Genomic DNA, 18,054 nt, shown 5'->3' on the forward strand with positions numbered 1-18,054 from the left:
GAGAGGCAGCAGCAACCCGAGCTGTCAGGCGGCCCGCCGCGGCCCACGGGCTCGCTGCTGCGCTGGGAGCGGCGCCCGGCCGTCCCGGAGGGCTCCGGGGGAGCGAAGAGGCCGCCGCTGAAGCGAGGCGGCCGCGCGCGGGTGCGGGAGCCCGCGGCAGAGGTGCCCGGGAAGGCCGGGCCCGCGACGCCCGTGGCTCCGCTGCGGCAGCCGCGGGTGCGCGGCTGGGAGGCGGCCGGCGCCGTGGGCGGGAGGCTGCGGCGGGCGAGCAGTCCCGGAGACGCGGGGAAGAGTGAGCCGAAGGCGCTGGCGCCCGCGCTTCGACCCGGTGAGTTGCTCCCCCGCTCCCTTTATTGTCCTTTGTCCTTGGGAGGAAAAGCACGACGTCCTTGAGGGCGTGCGGGAGGGGCTGCGGGTTGTTCGCCGGTTCTCCACTCGCAGCCCCGGGTGCTGCCGCCGGGAGCCGAAGCCACCCGGGCAGTGGGTCGGACCCCCGCGTTCCCTCTGCACAGCCTGCCGGGCGCCGGGCTGTCCTCCGAGGCTGCGGGGAGAGGGCGGCGGCCGCGCCACGGAGCCCCTGCCTGCTCGGGTGAGTTGTTTTTCTACTTAGCGTGAAACAACAACAAGCCTCCGGAGACGGCCTCTTAAAAATCTCTTCCCGGTGAGGTGGGAACCCATCTTCAGGATCGGATATAAAAGAACAATGGAACGTCTTACTTCGCTTAAACCATAATAAAACTTGTCCTTTCCCCCATCTCCCTGTTGGGTGTTGGCTTTTAACTCTTTCCAAGCTGTTTTTGAGAAGGACTGTTTTCTAGGTGCAAAGGTATCTTACTGCTCGTTAAAACGTCTGTGACGTTTGTTGTCTTTTAGAAAAGGCAAGTTACAGGAGTGCTTCTGGTATTTCAAACCTGACGACGGCAACAAGGCAGTTTAATGGAAGTAGATTTGATAATTTCGGTACTAGGTGATGACGTTTGATGAATACATCTTATTTTTACCGAGTGCTTTTGCCAAGACCATTTGGCATCCTGATATTTGAGCCTAACTATACTGTTGGATACTTTTTTTTTAAGTGAGTGGAAAGAGTCCTAATGGGTAACTTTTCTCACACCTGAGTGTTAAAACGTTCTTGAGTCAGTTGCTACCCTTTAAAAGTTAAAATTCATCTTGTTATTTAAAAAGACAGAATTATAGTATTTCAAATCATAATCGAAAAAGTTTTATAAAGGAATATTCTAATAGCACAATTGTTCCGGAAGTTACTTTCCATAGTGTAAATAGTGAAGTAGGACTGCCCGTGATGGGCGATGAAGAGGGGCCATATTTGTTGCATTTGTTGCAAGTATAAAGTCGAGATGTGCTTAAAAACGGAACAGGGTTGAAAAAACAGTTGCAACGAAAACCGCAGTTTTCTTTAAAAATACTTGAGGTAATTCAAGTTTAATTGTTAGAAGAAGCATCTAGGAATGTTTGAATTTGTCTTTTATTCTGCGGAACCCTTGTGCTATAAAGGTGAAGAATTGCGTAAAGACAATGTTGGGGAGACTTACGTAGTCCATCGAAAATCAAAGATACGGGTTGACTGGACCTTGTTTCATAGGGTATTTCCAGTAAAAAACAATTGGAATACCTTTTATAGGTTAGTGCATGGTATATGAGTTGCGCATACCTTGCTTTCACAGAATTGAAGTACTAATTTTGTTTTTTGAAATGAACGCTTTGAAATGTTTTATCACTGAAAGTTGTTTTAAAGAGATTGAGAATTCGTAGCTCTTCAGAATCCTTTTTGACTAGGAAAATGTAAACGTAACTACTAACAGTTTAAGGTCTTAGGATCTTTCATGATAAATTGGGTAGGAAAAAGACAAAATATTCTGGACCCTCGTTTGAAACTGACTGAAGGTCATAGATACCACAAGTTTTAGAGCTGCTTAAAAGACAAAACTAATATCCTATTTGGTGAGATGAAATAGCTTATAGTTTAAAATTTAAAGTAACCAGTGGCCATTTTAAGTTCACTAATTTCTCCTGGAGGAGTTGATTTTTAATGCTCTTAAATGTACGAGGTATTTGTAGATGGTAAAGAGAAATTTCAGATGATGGCTTTCTCTAAAATTGCCAACTTTTTCTATGCTTTTGGTTATTACTTGATTTTTAAGAAGGGAAAAGGAAAGCAACTTGGTAGTCATTTGAATTTTTGTATTTCTTATGGATTGTAATGTTTTAATGTCTAGTATTTCTCAGTACAGTGCCAAATGAGAAAAACAAAGACTGATAGACATTAAAGATAGGACTAACTACAGCCCAAATGTGCAGGTCGTGTCTCCCCACCTCTTGTCCACCCATCTCCACCTGGATCTTGTCTTTGGAATATTTTCCTCCTTTCATCATACCGAGTCTTTCGCCAATATGTCTGTAAAAATCAAAACACTTAAATTATTTTTCTTATTTTTTTTAAAGGTAATTTACCAGATTATAATTAGTGTGGTTGCTGATGATTCTGAATAAATACAGCTTTTTCCCCCCAGGTAAGATTGGTAAATATGTTGGTTTAACATAAAATTTTTGCTAGTTTTTTGTTTTGCCTTTTGAATAACTGTATTTCTAGCGTTCAATTAATATTTATTGTTTTAAAAAGTGATTGAATGAATATATGTCTGAAATTTAAAAAATTTTCAAGAAGCCCTTTTACTAAGTGGTTAAGAGTATTTGTATAGCCATTGTAATGTAATGTACCTTTGAATAGCTTAAAATAATACTGCCCGTCTTTTAAGACTTTGTTTAATTTTGCTAACAAGCTTTTGCAGCCAGACGTGGACCAAAAATGTTTTCCCCCCCTTCACCGCTTTAAGATACCATGCAAATGATTTTTAACATTTTAAGTATTTAAGGAAATTTAAGAAAGTTGAATAGCTGGCCATTTAGGCTAAGCTTTTCGAGCAGTCTTTAAGTTTGATTTAAGCATTGATAGTAGTTTTTGTTCTGTATAAAGTTCTCACATTTCTATTTGTTACTCACTTCTTCGTCAGGATGTTTTTTAGAATATGATTTGTTTTCCTCAAAAGGTGTGCCATTTTGAAGATGGAGACAATAGAGATTTATCTTTAAGAATAAAGGAGAGTCCCTGGGAAATTTCTATATTTTATATAGCAAGTAAGTTTTTTTAATCATAATATTTGAATATTTTCTAACATTTGAGTAGAAAAATATCACTAAAGTTGTCAATGAGACAAACGGACTGCTTATATAAAAATGGCAAAATATTTTTACCCTAAACTAAAATACTTTGTGTTAACTATTAAAACAGTTGATACTATAATTTATATGAATACATATAGTTATATCCAATAGTAAGACGTTTATTTGGTCTTCCCAATAAAATGGTGCTTGCCTTTGCGTGGGTTAAATCTCCGAGTTAAACCAGTGCTGTTCTTGCAGTCTGAAAGATGGACTGTTTAGCACCTTCTCTGCCCGTCATGCAGCACCTGCCTAAAATTTCATAATTATTATTCCCCTTGCTTCCTGAACTGTATTTCAAAAGCCAGAAACAAACTTTGATGTCTTTGTTATTTTATGGCTAAATTATTTATTCATTATTACTAGCTTGTTCTTTCAACAAGTACAAAAATAAACTGATTTTCCAGCAAACTAAGTGCTGTCCTCCATCATGAATCTTGGTAATTGTTTTTGAACCCAAAAGAGAAATAATTTCAAGCACAAAAGGTTTGGGTTTAGCATACTATGAGCCAACTGCGTTTATATTTTAATAGGTGAATATTAAGGTAAATGAAGAAAATTTACTACTACTATACATAAATAAATCTGTTCATGCAAGCTTGAATCCAGAAATAATCTTCAATTATTTTAAGTAATTGCCAGAGAAAATATGTGATACTTTGGGAAAAAAAATTAAGCAATGAATTAATTAAAATGGATTGCACATTTACTTATCTTGGAAATCTATAGAAAATTAAATTTGTGTTACTTGGTTTTGATTCAAATAGGTAATAATGTTAATAGACGTATTTTTATTGTCTTTGTGTTAGCTTAATGAAGTATTTTTGCATTTTTTTGAAGTTTGTATTGTATACAAAAGAAAATAATAGGCTTAAAATCTATAATCTTTTGAGGATAAGACTACACAAAGGTATCTTTAATCTTATATTGTAACAGATGTTAAGATTAGGATTTTCTCATTGCAACTGATAGAATATGTAGTTGGCATTTGTTGAATATTGCTATAGAAATTGAGAATAAGGTATTTTGTATGATGCTGTTAAAAGTTAAGCTAAATAGGCAATGTGTTTTATAATGGCCTTCTTAGAGCTATAATTTTAATAGAAAAAGTAAAAGCTGAAGGTTAGAAATTTTAAATGAAATTTTGAGCTTTTTTCATAGTAAGTGATGTAATAACTGCTAAATTAATTCCTAGCCTTTAGAGGCAACTTCTATAACCAAGATAAATAAATTACATTTTATGAAGAACCATGTATTATTATCTTTATGATACTGATTATATTCAGTGTGTGAATTACTCAAGCTAATTTAATGGAAAAGTTTACTGGCACATGAGGGTAGTTGTCAGAATCTCATGTAGATGGGATTATTTGACCTACAAAGGTATATGTAATAATTTTATTATATCATCAAGGTAAATTTTTTTGGTCAAGTATTTTCTACTTAAAAACTGTAGTAATAAATACTTAATGTTTTGGACAAATTCCTTAATTTTTTAATTAAAAATATCCTTATCTAGTTGTTTTATGTTGGAATACATTTAATGTTTCCATAACGTTAGAGGATTAATATAGCAAAAAATTAAAAGAAGCTGTGTTGCAGCTAATCACAAGTGATTTCTGGATCATGAAACTGACATTTATAGTTTTGAATATGTGACATAGATGGTTATAATGTAAGTTTTCTTTCGGTTTTCCCATTGCTTTTTGATCATTTAAAAATCTCTTTCGTCCTTTGACATTTTACTGTTGAATCAGATGTATGTGATGATCGAGCAATCAGGATGCTTCTTCACCTATAATGTAAATAGGGTATATAATCTTGATTTTTATTCTGGAGTCTTGAATCTTTTAATTTGTGTGAAGGGTTTAGAGTGTACAGCTTTCATCGCTTCGCTCTTAAATTGTGTGATTAAAAATAATTCCGAGGACAATTTTGTCTGGACTGTTTTTTTTAACCCCATTGCTTATTGGGAATTATGTCTGTTGTAACACTACTAGAATAATAAAACATAGGACAGTTTCCTATATAGTTTTGATGTATTCCCAAATATTTACAGTGTTAATACAGATACCAGAAAAGTAATTAAGTATGAAATTGAGTCTGAAGATACAGTTCAGGGGGTAGAGGGCTTTGTTAACGTGCACAGAGCCCTGGGTCCAATCTCTAGTATTGCAGAAAGCTGCTTGGTGGTGTGCATCTCTATTTCTAGCCCTTGGGAAGTGGAGGCAAGGAACTCAGACGTTCAAGGTCATCAGCCTCAAAAAAACATTCTCTGTAAGCAGTGAAGATTTAGATTTCTGCTATTAAAGCATTTAAATTTTGTTCTACTGTAGTAAACATATTCAAAGGTGACTGTTCTCATGTTTACAATTGACCTCGATTACAAACAAGATTTAGTTTTTATGCCTTCCATGTTTTAATTTCTTTTCATAGAAAGATTTCTGCATTTCAAAGGTAAATGACCTCAGTTCACAGATTTCTCCCACTTCTAGGTTTAATGCAAAATTTATTTTCAAAGGCTATTTTTGCTATAACATTTTTTTCAATTTTTTTACTTGTTTCTGCATTTTTGTTTTCCTTTGTTAATGTGGACTTGTACATGGCAGAAAAACATAGTCACTGAGCTGTCCCCAGCCTTTTTATTTTAAAAAATTGTGTTTATGTACTTGTGTGAACATGGAGGTCAGGGACAGCCTTTAGGAATTGGCTCTTCCATGAATATTGTTAGGCTTGGACATCAAAGCACAGTTAAGCTCTGAGCCATCTTGGTGGCATATTTTTGGCTTTTTGAAACAGGATCTTACTGTGTAGCATAGGATGTTCTTGAATTTAAGGTAGTAATTCTACTTTAGCATTGAAAGTGCTGGCATTACAGGTGCCAGGCGTCATGTCTTATACCCTAAATTTAAGAATATTACAAATCTTTTGTGATAGGAGGCCTGGTTATTTGGCCTGATTATTTTCCTTCCTTCCTTCCTTCCTTCCTTCCTTCCTTCCTTCCTTCCTTCCTTCCTTCCTTCCTTCCTTCCTTCCTTCCTTCCATCCATGCATCCATGCATCCATGCATCCATGCATCCATGCCACACTTCTCTATGTTATAGCTCTGGCTCTCCTGGAACTCACTTTGCATACCATGCTGGCCTTGAATTATGGAGATTTGCCAGCTTCTGCTTTTGTGGGTGGGGGGGTGAACTGTTTTTTTAAAAAGGCATTTCTTGTTAGGATTTATACATTATTTAATAAATCTCCAAAGGTCTGTGCTTCAGGAGACATTTTTACCTTAAATTTATTTTAATATTTGTGTGTTTGCAAATTTAAATTTGAAGGTCAAAGGACAACTTGAGGAATAGGCTTCTTTCACCTTGTAGGTTGCAGGAAATAAATTCAGGGTTTCTTAAGATTTAAAACCTTTTATGAGAATGAGTGTTTTGCTTGCATGTATGTATTTGCACTGTGTGCATGCCTGGTGCACTTGGTGGTTATAAGAGGTTATTGGATTCTCTTCAAGCTGGAGTTAAAGATGGTTGTGAGCCATCCATCATTTGGGATACTGGGAACCAAACCCTTGTTTTACCCAAGAGCAGCAAGTACCTTAACTTCTGAGTCATCTCTTTAGCCACAAGATTTAAATGGTTAATGTGTACCAGTAATCATAATCCTTTCAATTCAGATTACCAAGGTGGTTTTAAAATACATACTTTGTGTGTGTGTATGTAAGTATGTATTAGAAATAGTTTTAGTCTGGAGTTAAGAGATTACAGGTGTCGACCATCATGCCTGCGTTTCTGATTTTTGTTTTAAACCAATTCTCTCTCTCTCTCTCTTTTGGTTTTTCAAGACAGGGTTTCTTTGTAGCTTTGGAGCCTGTCCTGGAACTAGCTCTTTTATACCAGGCTGCCTCGAACTCACAGAGATCCACCTGCTTCTGCCTCCTGAGTGCTGGAATTAAAGGCGTGCGCCACCACTGCCCGGCTTAAAGCAGTTTTCTTAAGAGATTCTAATGCCTTTATTTTATTTTATTTTGGGACTGATCACGCTGGACAAAATGCTTGGATTTCCACAGTACTCCCTCTGTGCCTTGCAAATGTCTCGCTATCCTGTCTTTGTTAACATTTTCTCAAAGTTCAGAGTTCTTAGATTTTAATCTTAGAGTTTAAAAATTAAAGGGATTAAAGAAGCAACATAGTTGTTCTTGACCTTTACTGTCAAAGGGCCAGCATTATATGCTTATTTATATTCCCTAAAGTTTATTTTTATATCACAAAGTACATTTTAAAATCTGAGACAGGTAGGAATTTGCAGAAAATCAGACTGCTGTTCTACTTAAACTGAACTGGACTTTTCATCCCATTCTGAAGGGTGACAAAATACTATTCCATATGTTCTCAGCTTTGAGAAAGGAGAACCTGTGCTAGATTTCATCAGTGTTAATAATTCCACTCTGCTGTAAAGTGAGATCAAAAATCTTCTTTTGGTGGTTTCAGAACCTAAAAATTTCTGGGATTGATTGGTATGGTGACTTAGTCAAAATCATATTACTAGACCACTATGATGACGTTCTCTTACAAGTGCTAGAAACACTTTCTTTTTATCCAATATTTCTTAAACATTTCCTACCCCTTAAAAAGGATAACCAGATTATTGTTTACTTTTAATGATACTAGTTTGAACCAAGGAACTCATGTGCTAGGGAAGCCTTCTTTCTCTGAACTGGATAGCATCCCTTGTCCTGAGTTAATTTAGTTTCCTGTGTGTTACGGTTGACTTAAAATCTTCTTCCTATTAAGGTCAGTCTATATTTGAAGACCATTGTTTTGCATTGCTTTCTTATGAAGATATTTTAGTACCTACTTTAGTAGTAACTTCTAGACAGATCATTGCTATATTTCTTGTTTATGCTATACAAATAATGAATTTAGATTTGATACATGAATAGGGAGGGCATTTGCAAACAATTCCTAAGAAGTTTGTTTGATAGCTTAATTTTTAAACATTAAGTCTTTTTTTTAATCTTAAATTGCTACAGTTTGATATTAAGGTTTTTAAAAATATTTTGTGTGTTTGTAGATCAGAGAAAACCAATGTGAGTTAGTTCTCTTTTTTCCATATGAGTTCCTGTCGCCCTCCTAGTCAGCAAATATTACTACTTGGTGACACATCTCACTGTGTCCTTGGTGGAGACATAGTCTCCTGTATATAACTTAAGCTGACATTAAACGCTCTTGGTTCAACCCCTTGAGTGCTGGCATCACCTTAACTTTCAGTTTTTTTGTTTGTCTTTATATTTTTGTTTGTTTCAAATTCAGGGTTTCCATATGTTAAGTGCTATACCACTTAGATTTCTTAATAGGTTTTCTCCTTCCCATAATAAGTTTCTTCACCAACTCATTATGCCAGATTGAGCCAAGTTAGAAATGTATAACAAGAGGTATACTGAGCAAAGCAGCTCCCAGGCAGGTTCACCGGCCTCAGTGACCTAGGCCTGAGAAGTCATGCTCCCAAACTAAAGCAAGGAGATCTTATAGATTGTAGACAAGGGATGATGACATGTCCACCACACAAGCTGAGTTTGTGCCTATTGTGGTCAAAGGTTAAGTGCTTAGGCAGGGACTTGACTTGCAGCTTCAGGAGAGGAAGCTGTAATAGCCGCCAAGAATGCTGAATTGGGCTTTTTGGCGCCTTTCCCTTGTCAGGAGACTCTGGATAGTGGGGGTTTGGATTGGGTAGGTCGAGCATAGATGTTCTAATGGAACACCTATCTATTTCTTATTTTGTGATAATTGTAATAGAAAATTCAGACAAATGAAAAACCTGTCCTTATTTCAGAGAGTACTTGAGATGTAAGATATTTCCCATATTTTGTTATGAGGAATTTAAGTCAGTAACTAGTGAAAAGTCTTGATAAACCAACTGCATATGTAAGAATTAGTATTGCTGGCGGACGGGCTGGTGGTGTAGCACACCTGTAATCCCAACACTTGGGAGTCAGAGGCAGGTGGAGCTCAGTGAGTGGAAGGTCAGAGAAACTCTGTCTCAGAAAAACCCATTGGAACATTTAAGTGCCTTTTGGAGGGGACCTAGTGTGGCTCTCAGCACTCACAGTGCTTGTAACTCCAGCTCCAGAATATCCAATGCCCTCTTCTGGACGTGCACAGAGTGCACATCCCCACACATAGACAAGAAGTCGTAAAATAAGTCTTTTTTTTTTTTTTTTTTTTTTTTTTGGTTTTTTTGAGACAGGGTTTCTCTGTGGTTTTGGAGCCTGTCCTGGAACTAGCTCTTGTAGACCAGGCTGGTCTCGAACTCACAGAGATCCGCCTGCCTCTGCCTCCCAAGTGCTGGGATTAAAGGCGTGTGCCACCACCGCCCGGCTAAAATAAGTCTTAAGAAATTAGTGTTAGTCAAATAAATAGTATAGTTGATAGTAATTTGAAATGATGTCTACGATAACATTTAGAAATATTTATTATGTATACGATTATGTTATGTTGATTTTAGCACATGGTAGATATGAAGTGATATGGGAATGATCTTGGAGATAAGTAGCAAAGGTCTCTTTTAAAAGACTTGAAAGGCCGGGCGGTGGTGGCGCACGCCTTTAATCCCAGCACTCGGGAGGCAGAGGCAGGCGGATCTCTGTGAGTTCGAGACCAGCCTGGTCTACAAGAGCTAGTTCCAGGACAGGCTCCAAAACCACAGAGAAACCCTGCCTCGAAAAACCAAAAAAAAAAAAAAAAAAAAGAGTAAAAGACTTGAAAGTATCAGATGGGAGATTAGTATGAATTAATTCTGTACTGTAACTTATTTTCTCTAGTTTCAACCCTGGATATTCAATCAAATTCATGTAGGACCTCAAAAATTACTCCTTTGGAGTTTTTGTACTGAGACTTAGGCTTATTTTAGTAACTGTTCTAGAAGTTTTGCACTTCCAAATCTAAGATCTTGTCACAATGTTCTGTCTTTTGCTTGTATTATTCTGTTCATAAACTGTATTTCTTGGTTTGTAGGTTCCTTAGAAAGTACTGCAGTTGTGATACGTCATACATAGGATTTAATAAAATCTGTTCTGTCTTTTGCAGAAATGTGGATTCCCAGATGGAGTGAAATAACAATACCACAGACATTGTTGAAGCATTTAGTAAGTCTTAATCTACTTGTTGGATTTGATTTTTAATTTTAAGTGTCACTAGATATTTTAAATGTCACTTACTGATTTGGAATTATAAGCTTTGTCAAAGCTGTAAACAGTGTAAGAAAATCCACATAGTGGTTAAATGTGAAGTTTATTTCTAGAGACAATGATTACTTTATACTTGGTGGACTTGTAATTCATTATGTACATCAGGCTAACCTGGAACTCAGATCTGCTTGCTTCTACATCCTGAGTGCTGGGATTAAAGATGAGCCATCATGATGGGGTCAGGATATAAAACATTAAGACCAAGAAACCGTGGAACTTTTTTCCAACATCCTGGATTTGGATGTCCCTTTGATTTTGTAAAGTCCCTCTCCCTACCCCCAAGTATACCTGGACTGTTCATTCTGTTCATTTAGATACTGTGGTTGCTTTTCTATTATAGTTAGAGTTGAGAATACTTGTACTGAAATACAAGAGGATGCTTTGCACTGAAAATGCGTAGCCTAGAATGTTTATAGTTTGGTCTCCAAAGAAAGACTGTGGTTTTAGAGTCTGTGCTACTTTTATGATGTAGAACACAAAAGCCCTTTGGTTTTCTCTTTACAATAGAAATTAGTTTTAATTGATTTCTAGTTGTAATTGTTTACGATAAATTAACTGAATTTAAACTTCAAGACTAAAACTTTTGCCTTATTGACATAGAAATTGCTATTTGATGTAAGATATGTTATAATTACCACTACTGTGAAGTAGGTTTTCTAATTCCAAACTTGTCAAGTAGTAGGAAAGTAAAATGAGAAGGGTGGTAAACCATTTTGTGTGAATTGCCCAAAGGATTTATTCATTGGCAACAAACTTTTAAGATAATTGTCTACTATTTATTTCATAGGAGTAAAATCTAGATTCTGAGTGACTTTTTTCCCATTATTGCTACTTGAGATTGCAGTGGTTGTTAAGACCTACAAAACACAGTTCTTGTTTTCCTGAGGGAGAGTGAATAGACCCCACATTTGCCTAGTGCATTATTTGCTAATTTCCAGTGTGATCAAACTTAGAGATTAGTTGCCTGGCACATGGTACCTACTCAGTAAATATTTGTTCATTTATTGGATTAGTGTAGCTTTTATTAAACATTATCAACTCGTACTTTGAGTCTAATGAAAGGTGAAGTGAAATTCATTATTAAAATAAAAATGTTCTTGATGTAAAATGTAAGTGTGGTTAAGAGCTAAAATTTTGGCACAGTAAAAATTACAAGTAATGTGTATAGCCCCCCTACCATACTCAGTATCTTTATCTTGGCTTCATAATTAGATTGTAAAGCCATAGAAAAGATGACTTTTGCTTTATCATTTTTGACCTCATCCTTTCATTAATAAAGACTGGCTAGTCTTTTTGAAATATTTTACTGCCAGTTTTTATATCTATGTTATTTAAGATTCAGATTTGTTAATCTATTCTGATGAGGATTTAATCTATTTTTTAAAATAAGAGAAATAGATTGTACTCGTCAGGGCTTTCTTACATATATTAAAATTTAAAGACAAAGCAAAAGATGAAAATCAAATCATAAGTGCTAGGTATATTTTGCATGACAGGAAATAATGAGTATTTGTACTAAATATTTTCTTTGTTTTCCTTCTTTAGTTGTAAAACAAGCATTTAGCTTTAGAAAAACTATAATTTCATTAATAGTAGCCTTATAGCCATTTATTAAAAATTAAGATCATTAATTTTCTTTTTAAGTTTTTGCCCTCTGTATTTATTTTTGCTATTAAAACTGGTAAAGATACGATGGGCATGGTGGCAGAAACCTGTAATCTTAGTACTTGGGAGAACTGGCATCAGATATTCAAGGTCATTCTTGGTCTCAATCTGAGGCTACTACACTGGCTACTACACTTGCTAGTTGAAGTACAAGTATAGAACTGCTTTATTTTAGAAGAGTCGTACTTATACGCCAGATGAGTCAGGGTTGTGTAAACTTATTTTTATAGCTAATTTGCTGAAAGAATTTGAAGAAATCCATACTCGATTTTCTGTTAAGTTTATGAATGTCTCTCCAGTGGTTGGATTTCAGGAGATAATTTAATGATTACCTTGGTGACATAGAAACTTAGATTTGTACAGGGAGTTTTCTTAGAATAAACATATATACTCAGGGGAAGTACAAACTAGAAAATACCAATGTTAAGTTTGAATCTTTCATAGGAAACAAAGGTTCTAAGTCTGAGTGAGCATAGAGTTCTAGATTAAAGGAGTACTTGTTCAAAATGTCTATTAATTCACCAGTGGCTGTAGAATAAGGAATAGTTGGTCATCAATACCTATGCTACATTGAAATATTTTCCCCAAATACAATACTAAAGGCAAAACTGTCCTTAAATAATTGATGACACGATCCAGTGTGTTCTCAAAGATATCCTTACTGTTGGACTAGAAAGTGTTCTAACTCTTTAGATTGAGATTCTCATATGCTTTGATTACTGTGATCTAGTGGAATGATAGCCAGCCTTTTCTGAGATCATCTCATTTAATCTTCAGTAGTACCACAAGAGGTAGTCACATGTGCTGTTTTACACATGAGGAGCTGTGGTTTTGTTAACTTCATGCTCTAAGTGCACTTGTTTGAGACCTATTTTTCTGTCAAGTAAAATTTCCTTTGTCAGGCTGGAGAGATGGCTCAGTGGTTAAGAGCATTGCCTGCTCTTCCAAAGGTCCTGAGTTCAATTCCCAGCAACCACATGGTGGCTCACAACCATCTGTAATGAGATCTGGTGCCCTCTTCTGGTATACACACAGACAAATATTGTATACATAATAAATAAAAAAAAAAACCAAACTTTCTTTCTCTAGTTTTTGTTAGTATTTGAAACTTCATGAATATAAGTAGATTACTTCTTAAGCCTTCACAGACCTTTGATATTTTATGAAATATGTTAACAAAAATCTTGCTTTTGGCTTTGGATCATGGGCTTTGCATGAGTCCATATTGCTCATTGATTTACAGTGTTAAAGTAGTCTGTTTTCTTTTATAGTAGTTTCAGATTTACTTTTTCATTATTTGACATACATCACTTGATGAGACGACAACTATGGGAATGCAGTTTTGAGTAGTTTCTGAATGACAATGCCATTATTGACATTTTGAGGCTATAGCCTACTCCAGCCTCAGCAGTCTTCTTGCCTCATCTTCTCCCGAGTGCTGGGATTTCATTTGGAAGCCACCATATCTGGCCTTTTCTTTTTTGTTTTTTTAAGGGTTTTGGTAGCAGAGGATGACTTTAATGTCTGTCCTTGATCTCCCAAATGCTGTGATTACAGGCAGGAGCTGCCACCATATCCAGTTTTATGTGGTGTTGGGATTCTCTTGCCCAGGGGTTTGTGTATGTTAGGCACACACTCTTCTGAACTATACTATGCTTTTTTTTCCCTTAAAAATTCTTTTAGAAATAAATTGTATTATCCAGTGGCAGAAAGATAGCACTGAGTATTAATGTACAACATTGAATAACTTGCACCTGTAACTCATTAGTAATATTGCTAGTGTCATTTTGTCAAAGATTATATCACTGTTTCATATAGTGCCTGACCATGCATTTTAGCACATAAGATAGAAGACAATCTATGTTGTAATGAACTGAACTGACACATAATTTATCATTTCTTTATTTAAAAAATTATTTTTTGATGTGTATGAATTTTGCCTGCATGCTTGTCTGTGTACCACATGCAAGCCTGATCCCACAGGAGGCCAGAAGAGGAAATGTGTCCCCTGAACCTGAAGTTACAGTAACAGGCTGCATATGGTACTGCAAATCAAACCTGGGCCCCGGAAGTGCAAAAAGTGCTCTTAACCACTGAGCATCTTTCTAGTCCCTGCAATTATTCTGTTTTTCATTTAGAGACTGGGTCTCACTGAGTGACCCTGAACTCCCAAAGTAGATACGTAGGTCTCAGACTCAGAGGTCTTTCTGCCCCTCTGGCTCCCAAATACTAGAAGTAAAAAGGTATGTGCGACCATACCCAGCCATTTCTTAATTTTAGGAAAAGAACAAGGCCAGTAGTATTTTACTGACTTGGGAATAGAAAAAATTCTTTTTAAGGAAGGGTTTGAGAAAGTTTCAAAAATCTACTGGAGAAGAGTATCTTGATTTGGGGCTGGAGAGATGGCTCAGTGGTTAAGAGCATTGCCTGCTCTTCCAAAGGTCTTGAGTTCAATTCCTGGCAACCACATGGTTGGTCTGGTGCCCTCTTCTGGCCTGCAGACATACACACAGACAGAATATTGTATACATAATAAATAAATAAATATTTTTTTTAAAAAATCTTGATTTGATGATGATTACTGATGCTGTCATACTCCTTTAAAGAGTTATTTTTTATTAGGGGACACTTCTATCTTTTGATTATCTAGTTTATTAATAATGTATGTATTAGAGAACATGGTTTTAGTTAGGGAGACAGGAAAATAGCCTAGAAGCAAACATGCATTCTGTTTCTAGTCACTGACTGCTCTACAAATTGAATTGGAAAGTTGTAGAACATACAGAGAAAACCAGGCAGGGACTGAAATGGTTTTGCTGGTTCAGAAGATGACTGAACCTTTAAGTACCCAGCTACTACCTGCCTGTAATTCAAGGTGGAGATGCATCTTTAGAGGAAACTGACTAGCAACATGATGAGCTTTGAGTTTGACTGAGAGATCCTGCTTGAACAAAATTACGAGTTCTCAACATCAGTATCAAACTCGGGCCTACACATGCATCTACACCATGTAAATATATACCTTCTTAGAAAAACAGGCACACATACATAAAAACTGGGAAAAATTATTTTTCATATTTTTTTGTGAATATGATGAATCCAGATGTTTAGTAGTAAAATCACCTGGATTCTCATTTCTTCCTCTAGTACAAATTATTTAAATAACAGATTAAGATTAATTTTTCTGGAAGGAACATAAACTGTTTTGACAATGAAAATGTATTTTAGTTGTTTATAATTCAAAAAGCAATAGTGTTTCTGTTGCAAATTCCAAGTAAGCCAAGCAGATGTTTCTAAATTTTTTTTGTTATTCTTTTCTTGTGCCTTCACATTTTATGCATTCTCAGATACGTAACTATAAAGGTGCTTCTGTTTATATAGGTCATGTGTGTTATCTAAAAAAAAGTAACATCTGTAAGCCATGCAATCATCTATTGCTTTTTTTAAAATTCTTAAAAGACTCTTTATAAGTAGTTTTCTTTGAAGGAGCTTGGAAACTTTTGCATTGAAACAATAGAATCCACAGTGTTTGTAATTTAGCTTCCCACCATTTTTAAATTTTAATCTTTGGCTTTAGTTTTCACATATATAAGAATTTGACCTTTGACTGCTATTTTTAATGGATACAAATATATTTGTGACAGGAGAAGCTACAAAATGTGCGTTCACTGATTCTATTTCTGAGAGGTTAAGTTTTATCACAATAGTGAAGTAAAACGATTTTACAGAATTAAAGATTTATGTACAATAGGATATCTTCAAGGTGGGTAGAATTTTGTTTTGAAGAAATAAGATGATATTCCAACAGAATTTTTTTCTTCTAATTTTTTTATGAAGCATCCAGTCAGCTTGAAGAGTTTGAAATGGACTACTGAGAAATCAAGATGGCAGCCCACTATGGGGAATTGAGGAAAATGGATTAAAGCCTGAATGCTGTGATGTTATACAACCGACACAGGGTTTCTTTTCATGTGGATTCCATGAAATGAACGATTCTTATCCAACACAAATGGACAGTGGGATTTCCTTTCTAAAGACTTCTTACGTATTATGTACATTTTAACATCTGGAGAAGATGTTACATTTATTCAAATACTAGTCTGTATTCCTGGAATTTCTTACAATTTTGATCTGACTGACCTATGGAATGTTAACTTCAATAAAATTTCTAAAACTTAAAGATTTCTCAGTTTGGCCCTTTTTTAAATTTTTTTTAAGTGGACGCTTTCATTAAATGTTCATTTCTCTTTATCATTTTGACCTTTATCGTTGCTTTTCATTAAAGTATATTGAATAAAGCTGGTAAAATGGAATGGCGTACTGAAGAATGTTTTGTTTGGTTGGGGTTTTTTATTTGCAAAGCTGTGTCAGTGTACCTGTGCTTAGTGGAATGACCTTTTGGTTAAAAAGCAATTTGGTTGGTGTTTTTTATTACAGGGTTTAAGTGAATTTCATTAAATTTGTTTGGGTCTTTTCAAAACATCTTGCATTTTAATCAGTGGGTAATAGGAACCTTGAAAGTATTATGAGATTACAATGAATTTACAAAAAAAAAGTGCTTGTTGCCTACAGAGACTGAGACCCAGATCTCAATTCTTGGTGATGGAAGTGACTCCGTTGACCTGTGTTTTTAAAGTATTATAAGTAAAACCTGGAATGCTCATCCTTAATATCTGAGTTACAATGATGTTTGTATTGTATGTGTAATTTTTAGGACCTTTAGGGTATACACCAAACGGTTTAGTTTTTAACAGTATTGTAATGTACATATGAAAAATACCTTGTTTCCCTTCTGTCCAGTTGGTGGTTTAAATGAATCACACTGTGCTTTAGATTACCCCATGGTTGGAATCAAATGCCAGGTTTTCATTTGCTGATCTTAGTTAATAACAGTTTTAGTAACTAATATAAAGGAATGATGGTGAACTTTTTTTTGTCGACCATTGATTATGTTTTCTCAGTATAGAGAACAAAGAACAAAGTAATCCATTGTTAATACAAAGTATCTTAGAATATACATCTATGGTTAATACACATGCAGTGTTCGTTGATGTGAAGTAGTTGGTTGGTCTTTGCTTAAATTGAAAAACGAGTTAGATTTTGATTGGAATGTAAAAATATTGGTAGATTTGAAACTTGATTATGGATTTTACATTTATTTAAATTTAATATAAGTGCTTTTGGTTGTAAAGATAAAATGAATTACCACCTTGATGAGTGACATGGATTTGACTAGTTACAGGGCTTTGTAAAAAGGGGTGCTTTGAGTTTTTAGGGCATGCATGTGGTTTCTTGTCTGCATGGGAAACAACACTTTGTTGCATTTGTAATTTGTTTCTATAGATCTTTCCACCTTCAGGGAGTTTGTCTTTGAAAGTTTGATTGGCTTTTAGATGTGATCTATTGTAAGTGACCTGTCATTGATGAAATATGAGTGTACCTAGAATTTGATTTTAAATATGAGTGAAGTATTGGTATATACTAGTTTTTTGGTTTTGGAGTTGAGGTTGAGTTTTTGATTTAAAGGTGACCATGGTTGGTGTATATTCTTGATTTTGTAGTTAATCATTTTGCCCAAATCAGTTAAAGTAAATATGTAACAAGTATGAGAATTTTTTGATGTATGGTGCGTCCAAGGTTATATCATGGGTTAAAGAATTTTGATGATTGTTGAGAGGGTTGTACTAAGTTTTGCTCTACTGCAACTGAACACTAGGGAGGCGCTCTTGAGTTGTAAAAAATTACCCCTTCCAGTTGGGGTGGAAAATTCCCCTTTAAACTTAGTCTTTAGATGGTTTTGAGGGACAATAAAGAAGGCAAGAGTTTAGCTTAATTTATGGTATCGATGTTGCTTCTATTTGCAATCCATTTTACCCATGGGGGTGTGAATTTTTTAAAAGATTAGT

The 18,054-nt window shown here is 35.8% G+C and overlaps 1 long non-coding RNA gene across 1 annotated transcript; it reads left to right on the plus strand.

The window, feature by feature from the left end:
• Positions 1-344: 344 nt before the first annotated feature.
• Positions 345-16,393, plus strand: LOC130865193 (uncharacterized). The gene is made up of 5 exons (XR_009056083.1): positions 345-589; positions 2,464-2,531; positions 3,069-3,156; positions 10,323-10,381; positions 15,986-16,393. It is a non-coding gene; the product is annotated as an uncharacterized LOC130865193 (long non-coding RNA).
• Positions 16,394-18,054: the final 1,661 nt, after the last annotated feature.

This window comes from Chionomys nivalis, chromosome 23 (assembly GCF_950005125.1).
Source record: "Chionomys nivalis chromosome 23, mChiNiv1.1, whole genome shotgun sequence".
NCBI classification, from domain to species: Eukaryota; Metazoa; Chordata; class Mammalia; order Rodentia; family Cricetidae; genus Chionomys; species Chionomys nivalis.